The following is a 27,530-nucleotide window of genomic DNA, read 5'->3' as shown; positions in this document are numbered from 1 at the left end:
CAGGGTACGTATATTTCGGGGGTGCAAGGGAAGTTTCACACACGATTGTCCCTGTGCGAGGGGGGACATGTATTACTGGGGTGCGCGGGAAGTTTCACACGCGATTGGCCCTGTGCGAGCGGGGTATGTGTATTACTGGGGTTCGCGGGAAGTTTCACGCGCGATTGGCCCTGTGCGAGCGGGGTACATGTATTTCGGAAATGCGCAGGAAGTCTCACACGCGATTGGCCTTGTGCGAGCGGGGTACGTGTATTACTGGGGTTTGCGGGAAGTTTCACACGCGATTGGCCCTGTGCGAGTGGGGAAGGTGTATATCGGGGGTGGTGGGAAGTTTCACACGCATATTTGCTGTCAGAGCGGGGTACGTGTATTACTGGGGTGCACGGGAAGTTTCACACATGATTGGCCCTTTGCGAGCAGGGTACGTGTATTACTGGGGTTCGTGAGAAGTTTCACTCGCGATTGGCCCTGTGCAAGCGGTGTACGTGTATTACTGGGGTTCGCAGGGAGTTTCACACGCGAGTGTCCCTGTGCGAGCGGGGTACGTGTATTTCGGGGGTGCGTGGGATGTTTCAAACGCGATTGGCCCTGTGCGAGCGGGGTATGTGTATTACTGGGGTTCGCGGGAAGTTTCACACACGATTGGCCCTGTGCGAGTGGGGTACGTGTATTTTGGGGGAGCGCAGGAAATTTCACACATGATTTTGCTGTCAGAGCGGGGTTCGTGTATTTCGGGGGTGCGCGTGAAGTTTCACAAGCGATTTCGCCGTCAGAGTGGGGTACGTGTATTTCGGGGGTGCGCATCAAGATTCACTCACGATTTCGCTGTCAGAGCGGGGTACGTGTATTTTGGGGGTGCGCGTGAAGTTTCACACACGATTTTGCTGTCAGAGCAGGGTACGTGTATTTCGGGGGTGCAAGGGAAGTTTCACACACGATTGTCCCTGTGCGAGGGGGGACATGTATTACTGAGGTGCGCGGGAAGTTTCACACGCGATTGGCCCTGTGCGAGCAGGGTATGTGTATTACTGGGGTTCGCGGGAAGTTTCACGTGCGAATGTCCCTGTGCGAGCGGGGTACATGTATTTCGGAAATGCGCAGGAAGTCTCACACGCGATTGGCCCTGTGCGAGCAGGGTACGTGTATTACTGGGGTTTGCGGGAAGTTTCACACGCGATTGGCCCTGTGCGAGTGGGGAAGGTGTATATCGGGGGTGCGTGGGAAGTTTCACACGCATATTTGCTGTCAGAGCGGGGTACGTGTATTACTGGGGTTCGCGGGGAGTTTCACCGCGATTGGCCCTGTGCAAGTGGGGTACGTGTATTTCAGGGGTGCACGGGAAGTTTCACACATGATTGGCCCTTTGCGAGCGGTGTACGTTTATTACTGGGGTTCACAGGGAGTTTCACACGCGATTGTCCCTGTGCGAGCGGGGTACGTGTATTTCGGGGGTGCGTGGGATGTTTCAAACGCGATTGGCCCTGTGCGAGCGGGGTATGTGTATTACTGGGGTTCGCGGGAAGTTTCACACTTGATTGGTCCTGTGCGAGTGGGGTACGTGTATTTTGGGGGTGCGCGTCAAGTTTCACACGCAATTTCGCCGTCAGAGTGAGGTACGTGTATTTCGGGGGTGCGCATCAAGATTCACTCACGATTTCGCTGTCAGAGCGGGGTACGTGTATTTCGGGGGTGCGTGTGAAGTTTCACACACGATTTCGCTGCCAGAGCAGGGTACGTGTATTTCGGGGGTGCAAGGGAAGTTTCACACAAGATTGTCCCTGTGTGAGTGGGGACATGTATTACTGGGGTGCGCGGGAAGTTTCACACGCGATTGGCCCTGTGCGAGCGGGGTATGTGTATTACTGGGGTTCTCAGGAAGTCTCACACGCGATTGGCCCTGTGCGAGCGGGGAACGTGTATTTCGGGGGTGCGTGGGAAGTTTCACACGCAAATTTGCTGTCAGAGCGGGGTACGTGTATTACTGGGGTTCGCGGGGAGTTTCACACACGATTGGCCCTGTGCGAGCGGGATACGTGTATTAATGGAGTTTGCGGGAAGTTTCACTCGTGATTGGCCCTGTGCGAATGGTGTACGTGTATTACTGGGGTTCGCGGGGAGTTTCACACGCGATTGGCCCTGTGCGAGCGGGGTACGTGTATTTCGGGGGAGCGCAGGAAGTTTTCAACGCGATTGGCCCTGTGCGAGCGGGGTATGTGTATTACTGGGGTTCGCGGGGAGTTTCACACGCGATTGGCCCTGTGCAAGCGGGGTCCATGTATTTCGGGAGTGCGTGTGAAGTTTCACACGCAATTGGCCCTGTGCGAGCGGGGTAGGTGTATTACTGGGGTTCGCGGGAAGTTTCACACGCGATTGGCCCTGTGCAAGCGGTGTATGTGTATTTCGGGGGTGCGCGGGAAGTTTCACACGCGATTGGCCCTGTATAAGTGGGGTACATGTATTACTCGGGTGTGTGGGAAGTTTCACATGCGATTGGTCCTGTGTGAGCGGGATACGTGTATTAATGGAGTTTGCGGGAAGTTTCACTCGTGATTGGCCCTGTGCGAATGGTGTACGTGTATTACTGGGGTTCGCGGGGAGTTTCACACGCGATTGGCCCTGTGCGAGCGGGGTACGTGTATTTCGGGGGAGCGCAGGAAGTTTTCAACGCGATTGGCCCTGTGCGAGCGGGGTATGTGTATTACTGGGGTTTGCGGGGAGTTTCACACGCGATTGGCCCTGTGCAAGCGGGGTCCGTGTATTTCGGGAGTGCGCGTGAAGTTTCACACGCAATTGGCCCTGTGCGAGCGGGGTAGGTGTATTACTGGGGTTCGAGGGATGTTCACACGCGATTGGCCCTGTGCAAGCGGTGTATGTGTATTTCGGGGGTGCGCGGGAAGTTTCACACGCGATTGGCCCTGTATAAGTGGGGTACATGTATTACTGGGGTGTGTGGGAAGTTTCACATGCGATTGGTCCTGTGTGAGCGGGGCACGTGTATTACTGGGGTTCGTGAGAAGTTTCACTCGCGATTGGCCCTGTGCGAGCGGTGTACGTGTATTACTGGGGTTCGCAGGGAGTTTCACACGCGAGTGTCCCTGTGCGAGCGGGGTACGTGTATTTCGGGGGTGCGTGGGATGTTTCAAACGCGATTGGCCCTGTGCGAGCGGGGTATGTGTATTACTGGGGTTCGCGGGAAGTTTCACACACGATTGGCCCTGTGCGAGCGGGGTACATGTATTTTGGGGGAGCGCGGGAAATTTCACACATGATTTTGCTGTCAGAGCGGGGTTCGTGTATTTCGGGGGTGCGCGTGAAGTTTCACACGCGATTTCGCCGTCAGAGTGGGGTACGTGTATTTCGGGGGTGCGCATCAAGATTCACTCACGATTTCGCTGTCAGAGCGGGGTACGTGTATTTTGGGGGTGCGCGTGAAGTTTCACACACGATTTTGCTGTCAGAGCAGGGTACGTGTATTTCGGGGGTGCAAGGGAAGTTTCACACACGATTGTCCCTGTGCGAGGGGGGACATGTATTACTGGGGTGCGCGGGAAGTTTCACACGCGATTGGCCCTGTGCGAGCAGGGTATGTGTATTACTGGGGTTCGCGGGAAGTTCACGTGCGATTGGCCCTGTGCGAGCGGGGTACATGTATTTCGGAAATGCGCAGGAAGTCTCACACGCGATTGGCCCTGTGCGAGCGGGGTACGTGTATTACTGGGGTTTGCGGGAAGTTTCACAAGCGATTGGCCCTGTGCGAGTGGGGAAGGTGTATATCGGGGGTGCGTGGGAAGTTTCACACGCATATTTGCTGTCAGAGCGGGGTACGTGTATTACTGGGGTGCACGGGAAGTTTCACACATGATTGGCCCTTTGCGAGCGGGGTACGTGTATTACTGGGGTTCGTGAGAAGTTTCACTCGCGATTGGCCCTGTGCAAGCGGTGTACGTGTATTACTGGGGTTCGCAGGGAGTTTCACACGCGAGTGTCCCTGTGCGAGCGGGGTACGTGTATTTCGGGGGTGCGTGGGATGTTTCAAACGCGATTGGCCCTGTGCGAGCGGGGTATGTGTATTACTGGGGTTCGCGGGAAGTTTCACACACGATTGGCCCTGTGCGAGTGGGGTACGTGTATTTTGGGGGAGCGCGGGAAATTTCACACATGATTTTGCTGTCAGAGCGGGGTTCGTGTATTTCGGGGGTGCGCGTGAAGTTTCACAAGCGATTTCGCCATCAGAGTGGGGTACGTGTATTTCGGGGGTGCGCATCAAGATTCACTCACGATTTCGCTGTCAGAGCGGGGTACGTGTATTTTGGGGGTGCGCGTGAAGTTTCACACACGATTTTGCTGTCAGAGCAGGGTACGTGTATTTCGGGGGTGCAAGGGAAGTTTCACACACGATTGTCCCTGTGCGAGGGGGGACATGTATTACTGAGGTGCGCGGGAAGTTTCACACGCGATTGGCCCTGTGCGAGCAGGGTATGTGTATTACTGGGCTTCGCGGGAAGTTTCACGTGCGATTGGCCCTGTGCGAGCGGGGTACATGTATTTCGGAAATGCGCAGGAAGTCTCACACGCGATTGGCCCTGTGCGAGCAGGGTACGTGTATTACTGGGGTTTGCGGGAAGTTTCACACGCGATTGGCCCTGTGCGAGTGGGGAAGGTGTATATCGGGGGTGCGTGGGAAGTTTCACACGCATATTTGCTGTCAGAGCGGGGTACGTGTATTACTGGGGTTCGCGAGGAGTTTCACCGCGATTGGCCCTGTGCAAGTGGGGTACGTGTATTTCAGGGGTGCACGGGAAGTTTCACACATGATTGGCCCTTTGCGAGCGGTGTACGTGTATTACTGGGGTTCACAGGGAGTTTCACACGCGATTGTCCCTGTGCGAGCGGGGTACGTGTATTTCGGGGGTGCGTGGGATGTTTCAAACGCGATTGGCCCTGTGCGAGCGGGGTATGTGTATTACTGGGGTTCGCGGGAAGTTTCACACTTGATTGGTCCTGTGCGAGCGGGGTACGTGTATTTTGGGGGTGCGCGTCAAGTTTCACACGCAATTTCGCCGTCAGAGTGAGGTACGTGTATTTCGGGGGTGCGCATCAAGATTCACTCACGATTTCGCTGTCAGAGCGGGGTACGTGTATTTCGGGGGTGCGTGTGAAGTTTCACACACAATTTCGCTGCCAGAGCAGGGTACGTGTATTTCGGGGGTGCAAGGGAAGTTTCACACAAGATTGACCCTGTGTGAGTGGGGACATGTATTACTGGGGTGCGCGGGAAGTTTCACACGCGATTGGCCCTGTGCGAGCGGGGTATGTGTATTACTGGGGTTCTCGGGAAGTCTCACACGCGATTGGCCCTGTGCGAGCGGGGAACGTGTATTTCGGGGGTGCGTGGGAAGTTTCACACGCAAATTTGCTGTCAGAGCGGGGTACGTGTATTACTGGGGTTCGCAGGGAGTTTCACACACGATTGGCCCTGTGCGAGCGGGATACGTGTATTAATGGAGTTTGCGGGAAGTTTCACTCGTGATTGGCCCTGTGCGAATGGTGTACGTGTATTACTGGGGTTCGCGGGGGGTTTCACACGCGATTGGCCCTGTGCGAGCGGGGTACGTGTATTTTGGGGGAGCGCAGGAAGTTTTCAACGCGATTGGCCCTGTGCGAGCGGGGTATGTGTATTACTGGGGTTCGCGGGGAGTTTCACACGCGATTGGCCCTGTGCAAGCGGGGTCCGTGTATTTCGGGAGTGCGCGTGAAGTTTCACACGCAATTGGCCCTGTGCGAGCGGGGTAGGTGTATTACTGGGGTTCGCGGGAAGTTTCACACACGATTGGCCCTGTGCAAGCGGTGTATGTGTATTTCGGGGGTGCGCGGGAAGTTTCACACGTGATTGGCCCTGTATAAGTGGGGTACATGTATTACTGGGGTGTGTGGGAAGTTTCACATGCGATTGGTCCTGTGTGAGCGGGATACGTGTATTAATGGAGTTTGCGGGAAGTTTCACTCGTGATTGGCCCTGTGCGAATGGTGTACGTGTATTACTGGGGATCGCGGGGAGTTTCACACGCGATTGGCCCTGTGCGAGCGGGGTACGTGTATTTCGGGGGAGCGCAGGAAGTTTTCAACGCGATTGGCCCTGTGCGAGCGGGGTATGTGTATTACTGGGGTTCGCGGGGAGTTTCACATGCGATTGGCCCTGTGCAAGCGGGGTCCGTGTATTTCGGGAGTGCGCGTGAAGTTTCACAAGCAATTGGCCCTGTGCGAGCGGGGTAGGTGTATTACTGGGGTTCGCGGGAAGTTTCACACGCGATTGGCCCTGTGCAAGCGGTGTATGTGTATTTCGGGGGTGCGCGGGAAGTTTCACACGCGATTGGCCCTGTATAAGTGGGGTACATGTATTACTGGGGTGTGTGGGAAGTTTCACATGCGATTGGTCCTGTGTGAGCGGGGCGCGTGTATTACTGGGGTTCGTGAGAAGTTTCACTCGCGATTGGCCCTGTGCGAGCGGTGTACGTGTATTACTGGGGTTCGCAGGGAGTTTCACACGCGAGTGTCCCTGTGCGAGCGGGGTACGTGTATTTCGGGGGTGCGTGGGATGTTTCAAACGCGATTGGCCCTGTGCGAGCGGGGTATGTGTATTACTGGGTTCGCGGGAAGTTTCACACACGATTGGCCCTGTGCGAGCGGGGTACATGTATTTTGGGGGAGCGCGGGAAATTTCACACATGATTTTGCTGTCAGAGCGGGGTTCGTGTATTTCGGGGGTGCGCGTGAAGTTTCACACGCGATTTCGCCGTCAGAGTGGGGTACGTGTATTTCGGGGGTGCGCATCAAGATTCACTCACGATTTCGCTGTCAGAGCGGGGTACGTGTATTTCGGGGGTGCGTGTGAAGTTTCACACACGATTTCGCTGCCAGAGCAGGGTACGTGTATTTCGGGGGTGCAAGGGAAGTTTCACACAAGATTGTCCCTGTGTGAGTGGGGACATGTATTACTGGGGTGCGCGGGAAGTTTCACACGCGATTGGCCCTGTGCGAGCGGGGTATGTTTATTACTGCGGTTCTCGGGAAGTCTCACACGCGATTGGCCCTGTGCGAGCGGGAAACGTGTATTTCGGGGGTGCGTGGGAAGTTTCACACGCAAATTTGCTGTCAGAGCGGGGTACGTGTATTACTGGGGTTCGCGGGGAGTTTCACACACGATTGGCCCTGTGCGAGCGGGATACGTGTATTAATGGAGTTTGCGGGAAGTTTCACTCGTGATTGGCCCTGTGCGAATGGTGTACGTGTATTACTGGGGTTCGCGGGGAGTTTCACACGCGATTGGCCCTGTGCGAGCAGGGTACGTGTATTTCGGGGGAGCGCAGGAAGTTTTCAACGCGATTGGCCCTGTGCGAGCGGGGTATGTGTATTACTGGGGTTCGCGGGGAGTTTCACACGCGATTGGCCCTGTGCAAGCGGGGTCCGTGTATTTCGGGAGTGCGCGTGAAGTTTCACACGCAATTGGCCCTGTGCGAGCGGGGTAGGTGTATTACTGGGGTTCGCGGGAAGTTTCACACGCGATTGGCCCTGTGCAAGCGGTGTATGTGTATTTCGGGGGTGCGCGGGAAGTTTCACACGCGATTGGCCCTGTATAAGTGGGGTACATGTATTACTGGGGTGTGTGGGAAGTTTCACATGCGATTGGTCCTGTGTGAGCGGGGCACGTGTATTACTGGGGTTTGCGGGAAGTTTCACACGCGATTGGCCCTGTGAGAGCGGGGAACGTGTATTGCGAGGGTGCGCGGGAAGTTTCACACTCCATTTTGCTGTCAGAGCGGGGTACGTGTATTACTGGGGTTCGCGGGAAGTTTCACACGTGATTGGCCCTGTGAGAGCGGGGTACGTGTATTTCAGGGGTGCGCGGGAAGTTTCACACGAGATTGGCCCTGTGCGAGCGGGGTACGTGTATTTCGGGGGTGCGCGGGAAGTTTCACACGCAATTGGCCCTGTGCGAGCGGGGTACGTGTATTACTGGGGTTTGCTGGAAGTTTCACACGCGATTGGCCCTGTGCAAGCGGTGTTTGTGTATTACTGGAGTTTGCGGGGAGTTTCATGAGTGATTGGCCTTGTGTGAGCGGGGTAAAGGTATTTCGGGGGTGCGCGGGAAGTTTTGCACGCGATTGTCCCTGTGTGCGTGGGGTACATGTATTACTGGGGTGCCCGTGAAGTTTCAAATGCGATTGGCCCTGTGCGAGCGGGGTACGTGTATTACTGGGTTCACGGGAATTTTCACACGCGATTGTCCCTTTGCGAGCGGGGAACATGTATTTCGATGGTGCGCGGGAAGTTTCACACATGATTTTGCTGTCAGAGCAGGGTTCGTGTATTACTGGGGTTCGCAGGGAGTTTCACACTGTGCGAGTGGGGTACGTGTATTTCAGGGGTGCACAGGAAGTTTCACACACGAATGGCCCTTTGCGAGCGGGGTACGTGTATTACTGGGGTTCGCAGGGAGTTTCACACGCGATTGTCCCTGTGCGAGCAGGTTACGTGTATTTCAGAGGTGCGCGGGATGTTTCAAACACGATTGGCGCTGTGCGAGCGGGGTATGTGTAATACTGGGGTTCGCGGGAAGTTTCACACACGATTGGCCCTGTGCGAGAAGGGTACCTGTATTTTGGGGGAGCGCTTGAAATTTCACACATGATTTTGCTGTCAGAGCGGGGTACGTGTATTTCGGGGGTGCGCGTGAAGTTTCACACGCGATTGGACCTGTGCGAGAGGGGTATGTGTATTACTGGGGTTCGCGGGAAGTTTCACACACGATTGGCCCTGTGCGAGCGGGGTACGTGTATTTCAGGGGTGCACGGGAAGTTTCACACACGATTGTCCCTGTGCGAGTGGGGACATGTATTACTGGGATGCGTGGGAAGTTTCACACGCGATTGTCCCTGTGCGAGCGGGGTACGTGTATTACTGGGGTTCGCGGGAAGTTTCACACGCGATTGGCCCTGTGCGAGCGGGGAATGTGTATTTCGGGGGTGCGCGGGAAGTTTCACACGTGATTTTGCTGTCAGAGCGGGGTACGTGTATTACTGGGGTTCGCGGGGAGTTTCACACGCGATTGGCCCTGTGCGAGCGGGGTATGTGTATTTCGGGGGTGCGCGGGAAGTTTCACACGCGATTGGACCTGTGCGAGCGGGATACGTGTATTAATGGAGTTCGCGGGAAGTTTCACTCGCGATTGGCCCTGTGCGAATGGTGCACGTGTATTACTGGGGTTCGCAGGGAGTTTCACACGCGATTGGCACTGTGCGAGCGGGGTACGTGTATTTCGGGGGTGCGCGGGAAGTTTTCAACGCGATTGGTCCTGTGCGAGCGGGGTATGTGTATTACTGGGGTTCGCGGGGAGTTTCACATGCGATTGGCCCTGTGCAAGCGAGGTCTGTGTATTTTGGGAGTGCGCGTGAAGTTTCACACGCAATTGGCCCTGTGCGAGCGGGGTACGTGTATTACTGGGGTTCACGGGAAGTTTCAAACGCGATTGGCCCTGTGCGAGCGGTGTATGTGTATTACTGGGGTGTGCGGGGAGTTTCACACACGATTGGCCCTGTGTGAGTGGGGTATGTGTATTTCGGGGGTGCGCGGGAAGTTTCACACGTGATTGTCCCTGTATAAGTGGGGTACATGTATTACTGGGGTGTGTGGGAAGTTTCACATGCGATTGGTCCTGTGTGAACGGGGTACGTGTATTACTGGGGTTTGCGGGAAGTTTCACACGCGTTTGGCCCTGTGCGAGCGGGGAACGTGTATTTCGGAGGTGCGCGGGAAGTTTCACCCACGATTTTGCTGTCAGAGCGGGGTACGTGTATTACTGGGGTTCGCAGGGAGTTTCACACGTGATTGGCCCTGTGAGAGCAGGGTACGTGTATTTCGGGGGTGCACGGGAAGTTTCACACGCGATTGGCCCTGTGTGAGCGGGGTACATGTATTTCGGAAATGCGCAGGAAGTCTCACACGCGATTGGCCCTGTGCGAGCGGGGTACGTGTATTACTGGGGTTTGCGGGAAGTTTCACACGCTTTTGGCCCTGTGCGAGCGGGGTACGTGTATTACTGGGGTTCGCGGGAAGTTTCACACGCGATTGGCCTTTTGCGAGCGGGGAACGTGTATTTCGATGGTGCACGGGAAGTTTCACACACGATTTTTCTGTCAGAGCGGGGTTCGTGTATTACTGGAGTTCGCGGAGAGTTTCACACGTGATTGGCCCTGTGCAAGTGGGGTACGTGTATTTCAGGGGTGCACGGGAAGTTTCACACATGATTGGCCCTTTGCGAGCGGGGTACGTGTATTACTGGGGTTCGTGAGAAGTTTCACTCGCGATTGGCCCTGTGCGAGCGGTGTACGTGTATTACTGGGGTTCGCAGGGAGTTTCACACGCGAGTGTCCCTGTGCGAGCGGGGTACGTGTATTTCGGGGGTGCGTGGGATGTTTCAAACGCGATTGGCCCTGTGCGAGCGGGGTACGTGTATTTCGGGGGTGCGTGGGATGTTTCAAATGCGATTGGCCCTGTGCGAGCGGGTTATGTGTATTACTGGGGTTCGCGGGAAGTTTCACACATGATTTTGCTGTCAGTACGGGGTTCGTGTATTTCGGGGGTGCGCGTGAAGTTTCACACGCGATTTCGCCGCCGGAGTGGGGTACGTGTATTTTGGGGGTGCGCATCAAGATTCACTCACGATTTCGCTGTCAGAGAGGGGTACGTGTATTTCGGGGGTGCGCTTGAAGTTTCACACACGATTTCGCTGTCAGAGCAGGGTACGTATATTTCGGGGGTGCAAGGGAAGTTTCACACACGATTGTCCCTGTGCGAGGGGGGACATGTATTACTGGGGTGCGCGGGAAGTTTCACACGCGATTGGCCCTGTGCGAGCGGGGTATGTGTATTACTGGGGTTCGCGGGAAGTTTCACGCGCGATTGGCCCTGTACGAGCGGGGTACATGTATTTCGGAAATGCGCAGGAAGTCTCACACGCGATTGGCCTTGTGCGAGCGGGGTATGTGTATTACTGGGGTTTGCGGGAAGTTTCACACGCGATTGGCCCTGTGCGAGTGGGGAAGGTGTATATCGGGGGTGGTGGGAAGTTTCACACGCATATTTGCTGTCAGAGCAGGGTACGTGTATTACTGGGGTGCACGGGAAGTTTCACACATGATTGGCCCTTTGAGAGCGGGGTACGTGTATTACTGGGGTTCGTGAGAAGTTTCACTCGCGAATGGCCCTGTGCAAGCGGTGTACGTGTATTACTGGGGTTCGCAGGGAGTTTCACACGCGAGTGTCCCTGTGCGAGCGGGGTACGTGTATTTCGGGGGTGCGTTGGAAGTTTTCAACGCGATTGGTCCTGTGCGAGCGGGGTATGTGTATTACTGGGGTTCGCGGGGAGTTTCACATGCGATTGGCCCTGTGCAAGCAAGGTCTGTGTATTTTGGGAGTGCGCGTGAAGTTTCACACGCAATTGGCCCTGTGCGAGCGGGGTACGTGTATTACTGGGGTTCGCGGGAAGTTTCAAACGCGATTGGCCCTGTGCGAGCGGTGTATGTGTATTACTGGGGTGTGCGGGGAGTTTCACACACGATTGGCCCTGTGTGAGTGGGGTATGTGTATTTCGGGGGTGCGCGGGAAGTTTCACACGTGATTGTCCCTGTATAAGTGGGGTACATGTATTACTGGGGTGTGTGGGAAGTTTCACATGCGATTGGTCCTGTGTGAACGGGGTACGTGTATTACTGGGGTTTGCGGGAAGTTTCACACGCGTTTGGCCCTGTGCGAGCGGGGAACGTGTATTTCGGAGGTGCGCGGGAAGTTTCACCCACGATTTTGCTGTCAGAGCGGGGTACGTGTATTACTGGGGTTCGCAGGGAGTTTCACACGTGATTGGCCCTGTGAGAGCAGGGTACGTGTATTTCGGGGGTGCACGGGAAGTTTCACACGCGATTGGCCCTGTGTGAGCGGGGTACATGTATTTCGGAAATGCGCAGGAAGTCTCACACGCGATTGGCCCTGTGCGAGCGGGGTACGTGTATTACTGGGGTTTGCGGGAAGTTTCACACGCTTTTGGCCCTGTGCAAGCGGTGTTTGTGTATTACTGGGGTTTGCGGGGAGTTTCATGCGTGATTGGCCTTGTGCGAGCGGGGTACATGTATTTCGGGGGTGCGCGGGAAGTTTTGCACGCGATTGTCCCTGTGTGAGTGGGGTACATGTATTACTGGGGTGCCCGGGAAGTTTCAAATGCGATTGGCCCTGTGCGAGCGGGGTACGTGTATTACTGGGGTTCGCGGGAAGTTTCACACGCGATTGGCCTTTTGCGAGCGGGGAACGTGTATTTCGATGGTGCACGGGAAGTTTCACACACGATTTTGCTGTCAGAGCGGGGTTCGTGTATTACTGGAGTTCGCGGAGAGTTTCACACGTGATTGGCCCTGTGCAAGTGGGGTACGTGTATTTCAGGGGTGCACGGGAAGTTTCACACATGATTGGCCCTTTGCGAGCGGGGTACGTGTATTACTGGGGTTCGTGAGAAGTTTCACTCGCGATTGGCCCTGTGCGAGCGGTGTACGTGTATTACTGGGGTTCGCAGGGAGTTTCACACGCGAGTGTCCCTGTGCGAGCGGGGTACGTGTATTTCGGGGGTGCGTGGGATGTTTCAAACGCGATTGGCCCTGTGCGAGCGGGTTATGTGTATTACTGGGGTTCGCAGGGAGTTTCACACGCGAGTGTCCCTGTGCGAGCGGGGTACGTGTATTTCGGGGGTGCGTGGGATGTTTCAAACGCGATTGGCCCTGTGCGAGCGGGTTATGTGTATTACTGGGGTTCGAGGGAAGTTTCACACATGATTTTGCTGTCAGTACGGGGTTCGTGTATTTCGGGGGTGCGCGTGAAGTTTCACACGCGATTTCGCCGCCGCAGTGGGGTACGTGTATTTTGGGGGTGCACATCAAGATTCACTCACGATTTCGCTGTCAGAGAGGGGTACGTGTATTTCGGGGGTGCGCTTGAAGTTTCACACACGATTTCGCTGTCAGAGCAGGGTACGTATATTTCGGGGGTGCAAGGGAAGTTTCACACACGATTGTCCCTGTGCGAGGGGGGACATGTATTACTGGGGTGCGCGGGAAGTTTCACACGCGATTGGCCCTGTGCGAGCGGGGTATGTGTATTACTGGGGTTCGCGGGAAGTTTCACGCGCGATTGGCCCTGTGCGAGCGGGGTACATGTATTTCGGAAATGCGCAGGAAGTCTCACACGCGATTGGCCTTGTGCGATCGGGGTACGTGTATTACTGGGGTTTGCGGGAAGTTTCACACGCGATTGGCCCTGTGCGAGTGGGGAAGGTGTATATCGGGGGTGGTGGGAAGTTTCACACGCATATTTGCTGTCAGAGCGGGGTACGTGTATTACTGGGGTGCACGGGAAGTTTCACACATGATTGGCCCTTTGCGAGCGGGGTACGTGTATTACTGGGGTTCGTGAGAAGTTTCACTCGCGATTGGCCCTGTGCAAGCGGTGTACGTGTATTACTGGGGTTCGCAGGGAGTTTCACACGCGAGTGTCCCTGTGCGAGCGGGGTACGTGTATTTCGGGGGTGCGTGGGATGTTTCAAACGCGATTGGCCCTGTGCGAGCGGGGTATGTGTATTACTGGGGTTCGCGGGAAGTTTCACACACGATTGGCCCTGTGCGAGTGGGGTACGTGTATTTTGGGGGAGCGTGGGAAATTTCACACATGATTTTGCTGTCAGAGCGGGGTTCGTGTATTTCGGGGGTGCGCGTGAAGTTTCACAAGCGATTTCGCCATCAGAGTGGGGTACGTGTATTTCGGGGGTGCGCATCAAGATTCACTCACGATTTCGCTGTCAGAGCGGGGTACGTGTATTTTGGGGGTGCGCGTGAAGTTTCACACACGATTTTGCTGTCAGAGCAGGGTACGTGTATTTCGGGGGTGCAAGGGAAGTTTCACACACGATTGTCCCTGTGCGAGGGGGGACATGTATTACTGAGGTGCGCGGGAAGTTTCACACGCGATTGGCCCTGTGCGAGCAGGGTATGTGTATTACTGGGCTTCGCGGGAAGTTTCACGTGCGATTGGCCCTGTGCGAGCGGGGTACATGTATTTCGGAAATGCGCAGGAAGTCTCACACGCGATTGGCCCTGTGCGAGCAGGGTACGTGTATTACTGGGGTTTGCGGGAAGTTTCACACGCGATTGGCCCTGTGCGAGTGGGGAAGGTGTATATCGGGGGTGCGTGGGAAGTTTCACACGCATATTTGCTGTCAGAGCGGGGTACGTGTATTACTGGGGTTCGCGAGGAGTTTCACCGCGATTGGCCCTGTGCAAGTGGGGTACGTGTATTTCAGGGGTGCACGGGAAGTTTCACACATGATTGGCCCTTTGCGAGCGGTGTACGTGTATTACTGGGGTTCACAGGGAGTTTCACACGCGATTGTCCCTGTGCGAGCGGGGTACGTGTATTTCGGGGGTGCGTGGGATGTTTCAAACGCGATTGGCCCTGTGCGAGCGGGGTATGTGTATTACTGGGGTTCGCGGGAAGTTTCACACTTGATTGGTCCTGTGCGAGCGGGGTACGTGTATTTTGGGGGTGCGCGTCAAGTTTCACACGCAATTTCGCCGTCAGAGTGAGGTATGTGTATTTCGGGGGTGCGCATCAAGATTCACTCACGATTTCGCTGTCAGAGCGGGGTACGTGTATTTCGGGGGTGCGTGTGAAGTTTCACACACAATTTCGCTGCCAGAGCAGGGTACGTGTATTTCGGGGGTGCAAGGGAAGTTTCACACAAGATTGTCCCTGTGTGAGTGGGGACATGTATTACTGGGGTGCGCGGGAAGTTTCACACGCGATTGGCCCTGTGCGAGCGGGGTATGTGTATTACTGGGGTTCTCGGGAAGTCTCACACGCGATTGGCCCTGTGCGAGCGGGGAACGTGTATTTCGGGGGTGCGTGGGAAGTTTCACACGCAAATTTGCTGTCAGAGCGGGGTACGTGTATTACTGGGGTTCGCAGGGAGTTTCACACACGATTGGCCCTGTGCGAGCGGGATACGTGTATTAATGGAGTTTGCGGGAAGTTTCACTCGTGATTGGCCCTGTGCGAATGGTGTACGTGTATTACTGGGGTTCGCGGGGGGTTTCACACGCGATTGGCCCTGTGCGAGCGGGGTACGTGTATTTTGGGGGAGCGCAGGAAGTTTTCAACGCGATTGGCCCTGTGCGAGCGGGGTATGTGTATTACTGGGGTTCGCGGGGAGTTTCACACGCGATTGGCCCTGTGCAAGCGGGGTCCGTGTATTTTGGGAGTGCGCGTGAAGTTTCACACGCAATTGGCCCTGTGCGAGCGGGGTAGGTGTATTACTGGGGTTCGCGGGAAGTTTCACACGCGATTGGCCCTGTGCAAGCGGTGTATGTGTATTTCGGGGGTGCGCGGGAAGTTTCACACGTGATTGGCCCTGTATAAGTGGGGTACATGTATTACTGGGGTGTGTGGGAAGTTTCACATGCGATTGGTCCTGTGTGAGCGGGATACGTGTATTAATGGAGTTTGCGGGAAGTTTCACTCGTGATTGGCCCTGTGCGAATGGTGTACGTGTATTACTGGGGATCGCGGGGAGTTTCACACGCGATTGGCCCTGTGCGAGCGGGGTACGTGTATTTCGGGGGAGCGCAGGAAGTTTTCAACGCGATTGGCCCTGTGCGAGCGGGGTATGTGTATTACTGGGGTTCGCGGGGAGTTTCACATGCGATTGGCCCTGTGCAAGCGGGGTCCGTGTATTTCGGGAGTGCGCGTGAAGTTTCACAAGCAATTGGCCCTGTGCGAGCGGGGTAGGTGTATTACTGGGGTTCGCGGGAAGTTTCACACGCGATTGGCCCTGTGCAAGCGGTGTATGTGTATTTCGGGGGTGCGCGGGAAGTTTCACACGCGATTGGCCCTGTATAAGTGGGGTACATGTATTACTGGGGTGTGTGGGAAGTTTCACATGCGATTGGTCCTGTGTGAGCGGGGCGCGTGTATTACTGGGGTTCGTGAGAAGTTTCACTCGCGATTGGCCCTGTGCGAGCGGTGTACGTGTATTACTGGGGTTCGCAGGGAGTTTCACACGCGAGTGTCCCTGTGCGAGCGGGGTACGTGTATTTCGGGGGTGCGTGGGATGTTTCAAACGCGATTGGCCCTGTGCGAGCGGGGTATGTGTATTACTGGGTTCGCGGGAAGTTTCACACACGATTGGCCCTGTGCGAGCGGGGTACATGTATTTTGGGGGAGCGCGGGAAATTTCACACATGATTTTGCTGTCAGAGCGGGGTTCGTGTATTTCGGGGGTGCGCGTGAAGTTTCACACGCGATTTCGCCGTCAGAGTGGGGTACGTGTATTTCGGGGGTGCGCATCAAGATTCACTCACGATTTCGCTGTCAGAGCGGGGTACGTGTATTTTGGGGATGCGCGTGAAGTTTCACACACGATTTTGCTGTCAGAGCAGGGTACGTGTATTTCGGGGGTGCAAGGGAAGTTTCACACACGATTGTCCCTGTGCGAGGGGGGACATGTATTACTGGGGTGCGCGGGAAGTTTCACACGCGATTGGCCCTGTGCGAGCAGGGTATGTGTATTACTGGGGTTCGCGGGAAGTTCACGTGCGATTGGCCCTGTGCGAGCGGGGTACATGTATTTCGGAAATGCGCAGGAAGTCTCACACGCGATTGGCCCTGTGCGAGCGGGGTACGTGTATTACTGGGGTTTGCGGGAAGTTTCACACGCGATTGGCCCTGTGCGAGTGGGGAAGGTGTTTATCGGGGGTGCGTGGGAAGTTTCACACGCATATTTGCTGTCAGAGCGGGGTACGTGTATTACTGGGGTTCGCGGGGAGTTTCACCGCGATTGGCCCTGTGCAAGTGGGGTACGTGTATTTCAGGGGTGCACGGGAAGTTTCACACATGATTGGCCCTTTGCGAGCGGTGTACGTGTATTACTGGGATTCACAGGGAGTTTCACACGCGATTGTCCCTGTGCGAGCGGGGTACGTGTATTTCGGGGGTGCGTGGGATGTTTCAAACGCGATTGGCCCTGTGCGAGCGGGGTATGTGTATTACTGGGGTTCGCGGGAAGTTTCACACTTGATTGGTCCTGTGCGAGCGGGGTACGTGTATTTTGGGGGTGCGCGTCAAGTTTCACACGCAATTTCGCCGTCAGAGTGAGGTACGTGTATTTCGGGGGTGCGCATCAAGATTCACTCACGATTTCGCTGTCAGAGCGGGGTACGTGTATTTCGGGGGTGCGTGTGAAGTTTCACACACGATTTCGCTGCCAGAGCAGGGTACGTGTATTTCGGGGGTGCAAGGGAAGTTTCACACAAGATTGTCCCTGTGTGAGTGGGGACATGTATTACTGGGGTGCGCGGGAAGTTTCACACGCGATTGGCCCTGTGCGAGCGGGGTATGTGTATTACTGCGGTTCTCGGGAAGTCTCACACGCGATTGGCCCTGTGCGAGCGGGGAACGTGTATTTCGGGGGTGCGTGGGAAGTTTCACATGCAAATTTGCTGTCAGAGCGGGGTACGTGTATTACTGGGGTTCGCGGGGAGTTTCACACGCGATTGGCCCTGTGCGAGCGGGATACGTGTATTAATGGAGTTTGCGGGAAGTTTCACTCGTGATTGGCCCTGTGCGAATGGTGTACGTGTATTACTGGGGTTTGCGGGGAGTTTCACATGAGATTGGCCCTGTGCGAGCGGGGTACGTGTATTTCGGGGGAGCGCAGGAAGTTTTCAACGCGATTGGCCCTGTGCGAGCGGGGTATGTGTATTACTGGGGTTCGCGGGGAGTTTCACACGCGATTGGCCCTGTGCAAGCGGGGTCCGTGTATTTCGGGAGTGCGCGTGAAGTTTCACACGCAATTGGCCCTGTGCGAGCGGGGTAGGTGTATTACTGGGGTTCGCTGGAAGTTTCACACGCGATTGGCCCTGTGCAAGCGGTGTATGTGTATTTCGGGGGTGCGCGGGAAGTTTCACACGCGATTGGCCCTGTATAAGTGGGGTACATGTATTACTGGGGTGTGTGGGAAGTTTCACATGCGATTGGTCCTGTGTGAGCGGGGCACGTGTATTACTGGGGTTTGCGGGAAGTTTCACACGCGATTGGCCCTGTGAGAGCGGGGAACGTGTATTGCGAGGGTGCGCGGGAAGTTTCACACTCCATTTTGCTGTCAGAGCGGGGTACGTGTATTACTGGGGTTCGCGGGGAGTTTCACACGTGATTGGTCCTGTGTGAGCGGGGTACGTGTATTACTGGGGTTCGCGGGAAGTTTCTGACGTGATTGGCCCTGTGAGAGCGGGGTACGTGTATTTCAGGGGTGCGCGGGAAGTTTCACACGAGATTGGCCCTGTGCGAGCGGGGTACGTGTATTTCGGGGGTGCGCGGGAAGTTTCACACGCGATTGGCCCTGTGCGAGCGGGGTACATGTATTTCGGAAATGCGCAGGAAGTCTCACACGCGATTGGCCCTGTGCGAGCGGGGTACGTGTATTACTGGGGTTTGCGGGAAGTTTCACACGCGATTGGCCCTGTGCAAGCGGTGTTTGTGTATTACTGGAGTTTGCGGGGAGTTTCATGCGTGATTGGCCTTGTGCGAACGAGGTAAATGTATTTCGGGGGTGCGCGGGAAGTTTTGCACGCGATTGTCCCTGTGTGAGTGGGGTACATGTATTACTGGGGTGCCCGTGAAGTTTCAAATGCGATTGGCCCTGTGCGAGCGGGGTACGTGTATTACTGGGTTCACGGGAATTTTCACATGCGATTGTCCCTTTGCGAGCGGGGAACATGTATTTCGATGGTGCGCGGGAAGTTTCACACATGATTTTGCTGTCAGAGCAGGGTTCGTGTATTACTGGGGTTCGCAGGGAGTTTCACACTGTGCGAGTGGGGTACGTGTATTTCAGGGGTGCACGGGAAGTTTCACACACGATTGGCCCTTTGCGCGCGGTACGTGTATTACTGGGGTTCGCAGTGAGTTTCACACGCGATTGTCCCTGTGTGAGCGGGTTACGTGTATTTCGGAGGTGCGCGGGATGTTTCAAACACGATTGGCCCTGTGCGAGCGGGGTATGTGTATTACTGGGGTTCGCGGGAAGTTTCACACACGATTGGCCCTGTGCGAGAAGGGTACCTGTATTTTGGGGGAGCGCGGGAAATTTCACACATGATTTTGCTGTCAGAGCGGGGTACGTGTATTTCGGGGGTGCGCGTGAAGTTTCACACGCAATTTCGCCGTCAGAGTGGGGTACGTGTATTTCGGGGGTGTGCGTCAAGATTCACTCACGATTTCGCTGTCAGAGGGGGGTACGTGTATTTCGGGGGTGCGCGTGAAGTTTCACACACAATTTTGCTGTCAGAGCAGGGTACGTGTATTTCGGGGGTGCAAGGGAAGTTTCACACGCGATTGTCCCTGTGCGAGTGGGGACATGTATCACTGGTGAGCGCGGGAAGTTTCACACGCGTTTGGCCATGTGCGAGCGGGGTACGTGTATTACTGGGGTTCGCGGGAAGTTTCACACACGATTGGCCCTGTGCGAGCAGGGTACGTGGATGTCGGGGGTGCGCGGGAAGTTTCACACAGGATTTTGCTGTCAGAGTGGGGTATGTGTATTACTGGGGTTTGCAGAGAGATTCACACGCGATTGGCCCTGTGCGAGCGTGGTACGTGTATTTCGGGGGTGCGCAGGAAGTTTCACACACGATTGGCCCTGTGTGAGCGGGTTACGTGTATTTCGGAGGTGCGCGGGATGTTTCAAACACGATTGGCCCTGTGCGAGCGGGGTATGTGTATTACTGGGGTTCGCGGGAAGTTTCACACACGATTGGCCCTGTGCGAGTGGGGTACGTGTATTTTGGGGGAGCGCGGGAAATTTCACACATGATTTTGCTGTCAGAGCGGGGTTCGTGTATTTCGGGGGTGCGCGTGAAGTTTCACAAGCGATTTCGCCATCAGAGTGGGGTACGTGTATTTCGGGGGTGCGCATCAAGATTCACTCACGATTTCGCTGTCAGAGCGGGGTACGTGTATTTTGGGGGTGCGCGTGAAGTTTCACACACGATTTTGCTGTCAGAGCAGGGTACGTGTATTTCGGGGGTGCAAGGGAAGTTTCACACACGATTGTCCCTGTGCGAGGGGGGACATGTATTACTGAGGTGCGCGGGAAGTTTCACACGCGATTGGCCCTGTGCGAGCAGGGTATGTGTATTACTGGGCTTCGCGGGAAGTTTCACGTGCGATTGGCCCTGTGCGAGCGGGGTACATGTATTTCGGAAATGCGCAGGAAGTCTCACACGCGATTGGCCCTGTGCGAGCAGGGTACGTGTATTACTGGGGTTTGCGGGAAGTTTCACACGCGATTGGCCCTGTGCGAGTGGGGAAGGTGTATATCGGGGGTGCGTGGGAAGTTTCACACGCATATTTGCTGTCAGAGCGGGGTACGTGTATTACTGGGGTTCGCGAGGAGTTTCACCGCGATTGGCCCTGTGCAAGTGGGGTACGTGTATTTCAGGGGTGCACGGGAAGTTTCACACATGATTGGCCCTTTGCGAGCGGTGTACGTGTATTACTGGGGTTCACAGGGAGTTTCACACGCGATTGTCCCTGTGCGAGCGGGGTACGTGTATTTCGGGGGTGCGTGGGATGTTTCAAACGCGATTGGCCCTGTGCGAGCGGGGTATGTGTATTACTGGGGTTCGCGGGAAGTTTCACACTTGATTGGTCCTGTGCGAGCGGGGTACGTGTATTTTGGGGGTGCGCGTCAAGTTTCACACGCAATTTCGCCGTCAGAGTGAGGTACGTGTATTTCGGGGGTGCGCATCAAGATTCACTCACGATTTCGCTGTCAGAGCGGGGTACGTGTATTTCGGGGGTGCGTGTGAAGTTTCACACACAATTTCGCTGCCAGAGCAGGGTACGTGTATTTCGGGGGTGCAAGGGAAGTTTCACACAAGATTGTCCCTGTGTGAGTGGGGACATGTATTACTGGGGTGCGCGGGAAGTTTCACACGCGATTGGCCCTGTGCGAGCGGGGTATGTGTATTACTGGGGTTCTCGGGAAGTCTCACACGCGATTGGCCCTGTGCGAGCGGGGAACGTGTATTTCGGGGGTGCGTGGGAAGTTTCACACGCAAATTTGCTGTCAGAGCGGGGTACGTGTATTACTGGGGTTCGCGGGGAGTTTCACACACGATTGGCCCTGTGCGAGCGGGATACGTGTATTAATGGAGTTTGCGGGAAGTTTCACTCGTGATTGGCCCTGTGCGAATGGTGTACGTGTATTACTGGGGTTCGCGGGGGGTTTCACACGCGATTGGCCCTGTGCGAGCGGGGTACGTGTATTTCGGGGGAGCGCAGGAAGTTTTCAACGCGATTGGCCCTGTGCGAGCGGGGTATGTGTATTACTGGGGTTCGCGGGGAGTTTCACACGCGATTGGCCCTGTGCAAGCGGGGTCCGTGTATTTCGGGAGTGCGCGTGAAGTTTCACACGCAATTGGCCCTGTGCGAGCGGGGTAGGTGTATTACTGGGGTTCGCGGGAAGTTTCACACGCGATTGGCCCTGTGCAAGCGGTGTATGTGTATTTCGGGGGTGCGCGGGAAGTTTCACACGTGATTGGCCCTGTATAAGTGGGGTACATGTATTACTGGGGTGTGTGGGAAGTTTCACATGCGATTGGTCCTGTGTGAGCGGGATACGTGTATTAATGGAGTTTGCGGGAAGTTTCACTCGTGATTGGCCCTGTGCGAATGGTGTACGTGTATTACTGGGGATCGCGGGGAGTTTCACACGCGATTGGCCCTGTGCGAGCGGGGTACGTGTATTTCGGGGGAGCGCAGGAAGTTTTCAACGCGATTGGCCCTGTGCGAGCGGGGTATGTGTATTACTGGGGTTCGCGGGGAGTTTCACATGCGATTGGCCCTGTGCAAGCGGGGTCCGTGTATTTCGGGAGTGCGCGTGAAGTTTCACAAGCAATTGGCCCTGTGCGAGCGGGGTAGGTGTATTACTGGGGTTCGCGGGAAGTTTCACACGCGATTGGCCCTGTGCAAGCGGTGTATGTGTATTTCGGGGGTGCGCGGGAAGTTTCACACGCGATTGGCCCTGTATAAGTGGGGTACATGTATTACTGGGGTGTGTGGGAAGTTTCACATGCGATTGGTCCTGTGTGAGCGGGGCGCGTGTATTACTGGGGTTCGTGAGAAGTTTCACTCGCGATTGGCCCTGTGCGAGCGGTGTACGTGTATTACTGGGGTTCGCAGGGAGTTTCACACGCGAGTGTCCCTGTGCGAGCGGGGTACGTGTATTTCGGGGGTGCGTGGGATGTTTCAAACGCGATTGGCCCTGTGCGAGCGGGGTATGTGTATTACTGGGTTCGCGGGAAGTTTCACACACGATTGGCCCTGTGCGAGCGGGGTACATGTATTTTGGGGGAGCGCGGGAAATTTCACACATGATTTTGCTGTCAGAGCGGGGTTCGTGTATTTCGGGGATGCGCGTGAAGTTTCACACGCGATTTCGCCGTCAGAGTGGGGTACGTGTATTTCGGGGGTGCGCATCAAGATTCACTCACGATTTCGCTGTCAGAGCGGGGTACGTGTATTTTGGGGATGCGCGTGAAGTTTCACACACGATTTTGCTGTCAGAGCAGGGTACGTGTATTTCGGGGGTGCAAGGGAAGTTTCACACACGATTGTCCCTGTGCGAGGGGGGACATGTATTACTGGGGTGCGCGGGAAGTTTCACACGCGATTGGCCCTGTGCGAGCAGGGTATGTGTATTACTGGGGTTCGCGGGAAGTTCACGTGCGATTGGCCCTGTGCGAGCGGGGTACATGTATTTCGGAAATGCGCAGGAAGTCTCACACGCGATTGGCCCTGTGCGAGCGGGGTACGTGTATTACTGGGGTTTGCGGGAAGTTTCACACGCGATTGGCCCTGTGCGAGTGGGGAAGGTGTATATCGGGGGTGCGTGGGAAGTTTCACACGCATATTTGCTGTCAGAGCGGGGTACGTGTATTACTGGGGTTCGCGGGGAGTTTCACCGCGATTGGCCCTGTGCAAGTGGGGTACGTGTATTTCAGGGGTGCACGGGAAGTTTCACACATGATTGGCCCTTTGCGAGCGGTGTACGTGTATTACTGGGATTCACAGGGAGTTTCACACGCGATTGTCCCTGTGCGAGCGGGGTACGTGTATTTCGGGGGTGCGTGGGATGTTTCAAACGCGATTGGCCCTGTGCGAGCGGGGTATGTGTATTACTGGGGTTCGCGGGAAGTTTCACACTTGATTGGTCCTGTGCGAGCGGGGTACGTGTATTTTGGGGGTGCGCGTCAAGTTTCACACGCAATTTCGCCGTTAGAGTGAGGTACGTGTATTTCGGGGGTGCGCATCAAGATTCACTCACGATTTCGCTGTCAGAGCGGGGTACGTGTATTTCGGGGGTGCGTGTGAAGTTTCACACACGATTTCGCTGCCAGAGCAGGGTACGTGTATTTCGGGGGTGCAAGGGAAGTTTCACACAAGATTGTCCCTGTGTGAGTGGGGACATGTATTACTGGGGTGCGCGGGAAGTTTCACACGCGATTGGCCCTGTGCGAGCGGGGTATGTGTATTACTGCGGTTCTCGGGAAGTCTCACACGCGATTGGCCCTGTGCGAGCGGGGAACGTGTATTTCGGGGGTGCGTGGGAAGTTTCACACGCAAATTTGCTGTCAGAGCGGGGTACGTGTATTACTGGGGTTCGCGGGGAGTTTCACACGCGATTGGCCCTGTGCGAGCGGGATACGTGTATTAATGGAGTTTGCGGGAAGTTTCACTCGTGATTGGCCCTGTGCGAATGGTGTACGTGTATTACTGGGGTTCGCGGGGAGTTTCACATGCGATTGGCCCTGTGCGAGCGGGGTACGTGTATTTCGGGGGAGCGCAGGAAGTTTTCAACGCGATTGGCCCTGTGCGAGCGGGGTATGTGTATTACTGGGGTTCGCGGGGAGTTTCACACGCGATTGGCCCTGTGCAAGCGGTGTATGTGTATTTCGGGGGTGCGCGGGAAGTTTCACACGCGATTGGCCCTGTATAAGTGGGGTACATGTATTACTGGGGTGTGTGGGAAGTTTCACATGCGATTGGTCCTGTGTGAGCGGGGCACGTGTATTACTGGGGTTTGCGGGAAGTTTCACACGCGATTGGCCCTGTGAGAGCGGGGAACGTGTATTGCGAGGGTGCGCGGGAAGTTTCACACTCCATTTTGCTGTCAGAGCGGGGTACGTGTATTACTGGGGTTCGCGGGGAGTTTCACACGTGATTGGTCCTGTGTGAGCGGGGTACGTGTATTACTGGGGTTCGCGGGAAGTTTCTGACGTGATTGGCCCTGTGAGAGCGGGGTACGTGTATTTCAGGGGTGCGCGGGAAGTTTCACACGAGATTGGCCCTGTGCGAGCGGGGTACGAGTATTTCGGGGGTGCGCGGGAAGTTTCACACGCGATTGGCCCTGTGCGAGCGGGGTACATGTATTTCGGAAATGCGCAGGAAGTCTCACACGCGATTGGCCCTGTGCGAGCGGGGTACGTGTATTACTGGGGTTTGCGGGAAGTTTCACACGCGATTGGCCCTGTGCAAGCGGTGTTTGTGTATTACTGGAGTTTGCGGGGAGTTTCATGCGTGATTGGCCTTGTGCGAACGAGGTAAATGTATTTCGGGGGTGCGCGGGAAGTTTTGCACGCGATTGTCCCTGTGTGAGTGGGGTACATGTATTACTGGGGTGCCCGTGAAGTTTCAAATGCGATTGGCCCTGTGCGAGCGGGGTACGTGTATTACTGGGTTCACGGGAATTTTCACATGCGATTGTCCCTTTGCGAGCGGGGAACATGTATTTCGATGGTGCGCGGGAAGTTTCACACATGATTTTGCTGTCAGAGCAGGGTTCGTGTATTACTGGGGTTCGCAGGGAGTTTCACACTGTGCGAGTGGGGTACGTGTATTTCAGGGGTGCACGGGAAGTTTCACACACGATTGGCCCTTTGCGCGCGGTACGTGTATTACTGGGGTTCGCAGTGAGTTTCACACGCGATTGTCCCTGTGTGAGCGGGTTACGTGTATTTCGGAGGTGCGCGGGATGTTTCAAACACGATTGGCCCTGTGCGAGCGGGGTATGTGTATTACTGGGGTTCGCGGGAAGTTTCACACACGATTGGCCCTGTGCGAGAAGGGTACCTGTATTTTGGGGGAGCGCGGGAAATTTCACACATGATTTTGCTGTCAGAGCGGGGTACGTGTATTTCGGGGGTGCGCGTGAAGTTTCACACGCAATTTCGCCGTCAGAGTGGGGTACGTGTATTTCGGGGGTGTGCGTCAAGATTCACTCACGATTTCGCTGTCAGAGGGGGGTACGTGTATTTCGGGGGTGCGCGTGAAGTTTCACACACGATTTTGCTGTCAGAGCAGGGTACGTGTATTTCGGGGGTGCAAGGGAAGTTTCACACGCGATTGTCCCTGTGCGAGTGGGGACATGTATCACTGGTGAGCGCGGGAAGTTTCACACGCGTTTGGCCATGTGCGAGCGGGGTACGTGTATTACTGGGGTTCGCGGGAAGTTTCACACATGATTGGCCCTGTGCGAGCAGGGTACGTGGATGTCGGGGGTGCGCGGGAAGTTTCACACAGGATTTTGCTGTCAGAGTGGGGTATGTGTATTACTGGGGTTTGCAGAGAGATTCACACGCGATTGGCCCTGTGCGAGCGTGGTACGTGTATTTCGGGGGTGCGCAGGAAGTTTCACACACGATTGGCCCTGTGCGAGCGGGGTACGTGTATTGCTGGGGTCGCTGGAAGTTTCTCACGCGATTGGCCCTGTGCAAGCGGTGTACGTGTATTACTGGGGTGCGCGGGAAGTTTCACATGTGATTGGCCCTGTGCGAGCGGGGTACGTGTATTTCGGGGTGCGCGGGAAGTTTCACACGCGATTAGCCCTGTGCGAGCGGGGTACATGTATTTCGGGAGTGCGTGGGAAGTTTCACACGCGATTGGCCCTGTGCGAGTGGGGTACGTGTATTACTGGGGTTTGTGGGAAGTTTCACACGCGATTGTCCCTGTGTGAGTGGGGTATATGTATTACTGGGGTTCGCGGGAAGTTTCACACACGATTGGCACTGTGCGAGCGGTGTATGTGTATTACTGGGGTGCGTGGGGAGTTTCACACGCGATTGGCCCTGTGCGAGCGGGGTACGTGTATTACTGGGTATCGTGGGAAGTTTCACACGAGATTGGCCCTGTGCGAGCGGGGTATGTGTATTTCGGGGGTGCGCGGCAAGTTTCAAACGCGATTGGCCCTGTGCGAGCCGGGTACATGTATTTCGAAATGCGCAGGAAGTCTCACACGCGATTGGCCCTGTGCGAGCGGGGTACGTGTATTACTGGGGTTTGCGGGATGTTTCACACGCGATTGGCCCTGTGCAAGCGGTGTTTGTGTATTACTGGGGTTTGCGGGGAGTTTCATGCATGATTGGCCTTGTGCGAGCGGGGTCCGTGTATTTCGGGAGTGCGCATGAAGTTTCACACGCAATTGGCCTTGTGCGAGAGGGGTATGTGTATTTTGGGGGTGCGCGGGAAGTTTCACACGTGATTGTCCCTGTATAAGTTGGGTACATGTATTACTGGGGTGTGTGGGAAGTTTCACACGCGTTTGGCCCTGTGCGAGCGGGGAACGTGTATTTTGGGGGTGCGCGGGAAGTTTCACACGTGATTGTCCCTGTATAAGTTGGGTACATGTATTACTGGGGTGTGTGGGAAGTTTCACACGCGTTTGGCCCTGTGCGAGCGGGGACGTGTATTTCGGAGGTGCGCGGGAAGTTTCACACGCGATTTTGCTGTCAGAGCGGGGTACGTGTATTACTGGGATTCGCGGGGAGTTTCACACGTGATTGGCCCTGTGAGAGCGGGGTTCATGTATTTTGGGGGTGCGCGGGAAGTTTCACACGCGATTGGCCCTGTGCGAGCGGGGTACATGTATTTCGGAAATGCGCAGGAAGTCTCACACGCGATTGGCCCTGTGCGAGCGGGGTACGTGTTTTACTGGGGTTTGCGGGAAGTTTCACAAGCGATTGGCCCTGTGCGAGTGGGGAACGTGTATTTCGGGGGTGCGTGGGAAGTTTCACACGCAAATTTGCTGTCAGAGCGGGGTACGTGTATTACTGGGGTTCGCGGGGAGTTTCAAACGCGATTGGCCCTGTGCGAGCGGTGTATGTGTATTACTGGGTTGCGCGGGGAGTTTCACACACGATTGGCCCTGTGCGAGCAGGGTACGTGTATTTCGGGGGTGCGCGGGAAGTTTCACACGCGATTGGCCCTGTGCGAGCGGGGTATGGGTATTACTGGGGTTCGCGGGAAGTTTCACATGCGATTGGCCCTGTGCAAGCGGGGTCCGTGTATTTCGGGAGTGCGCGTGAAGTTTCACACGCATTTGG

This window comes from Ambystoma mexicanum, chromosome 6q (genome assembly GCF_040938575.1).
Source record: "Ambystoma mexicanum isolate Mex_15411 chromosome 6q, UKY_AmexF1_1, whole genome shotgun sequence".
Classification (NCBI taxonomy): Eukaryota; Metazoa; Chordata; class Amphibia; order Caudata; family Ambystomatidae; genus Ambystoma; species Ambystoma mexicanum.
Note: the sequence above shows the minus strand (reverse complement) of the source record.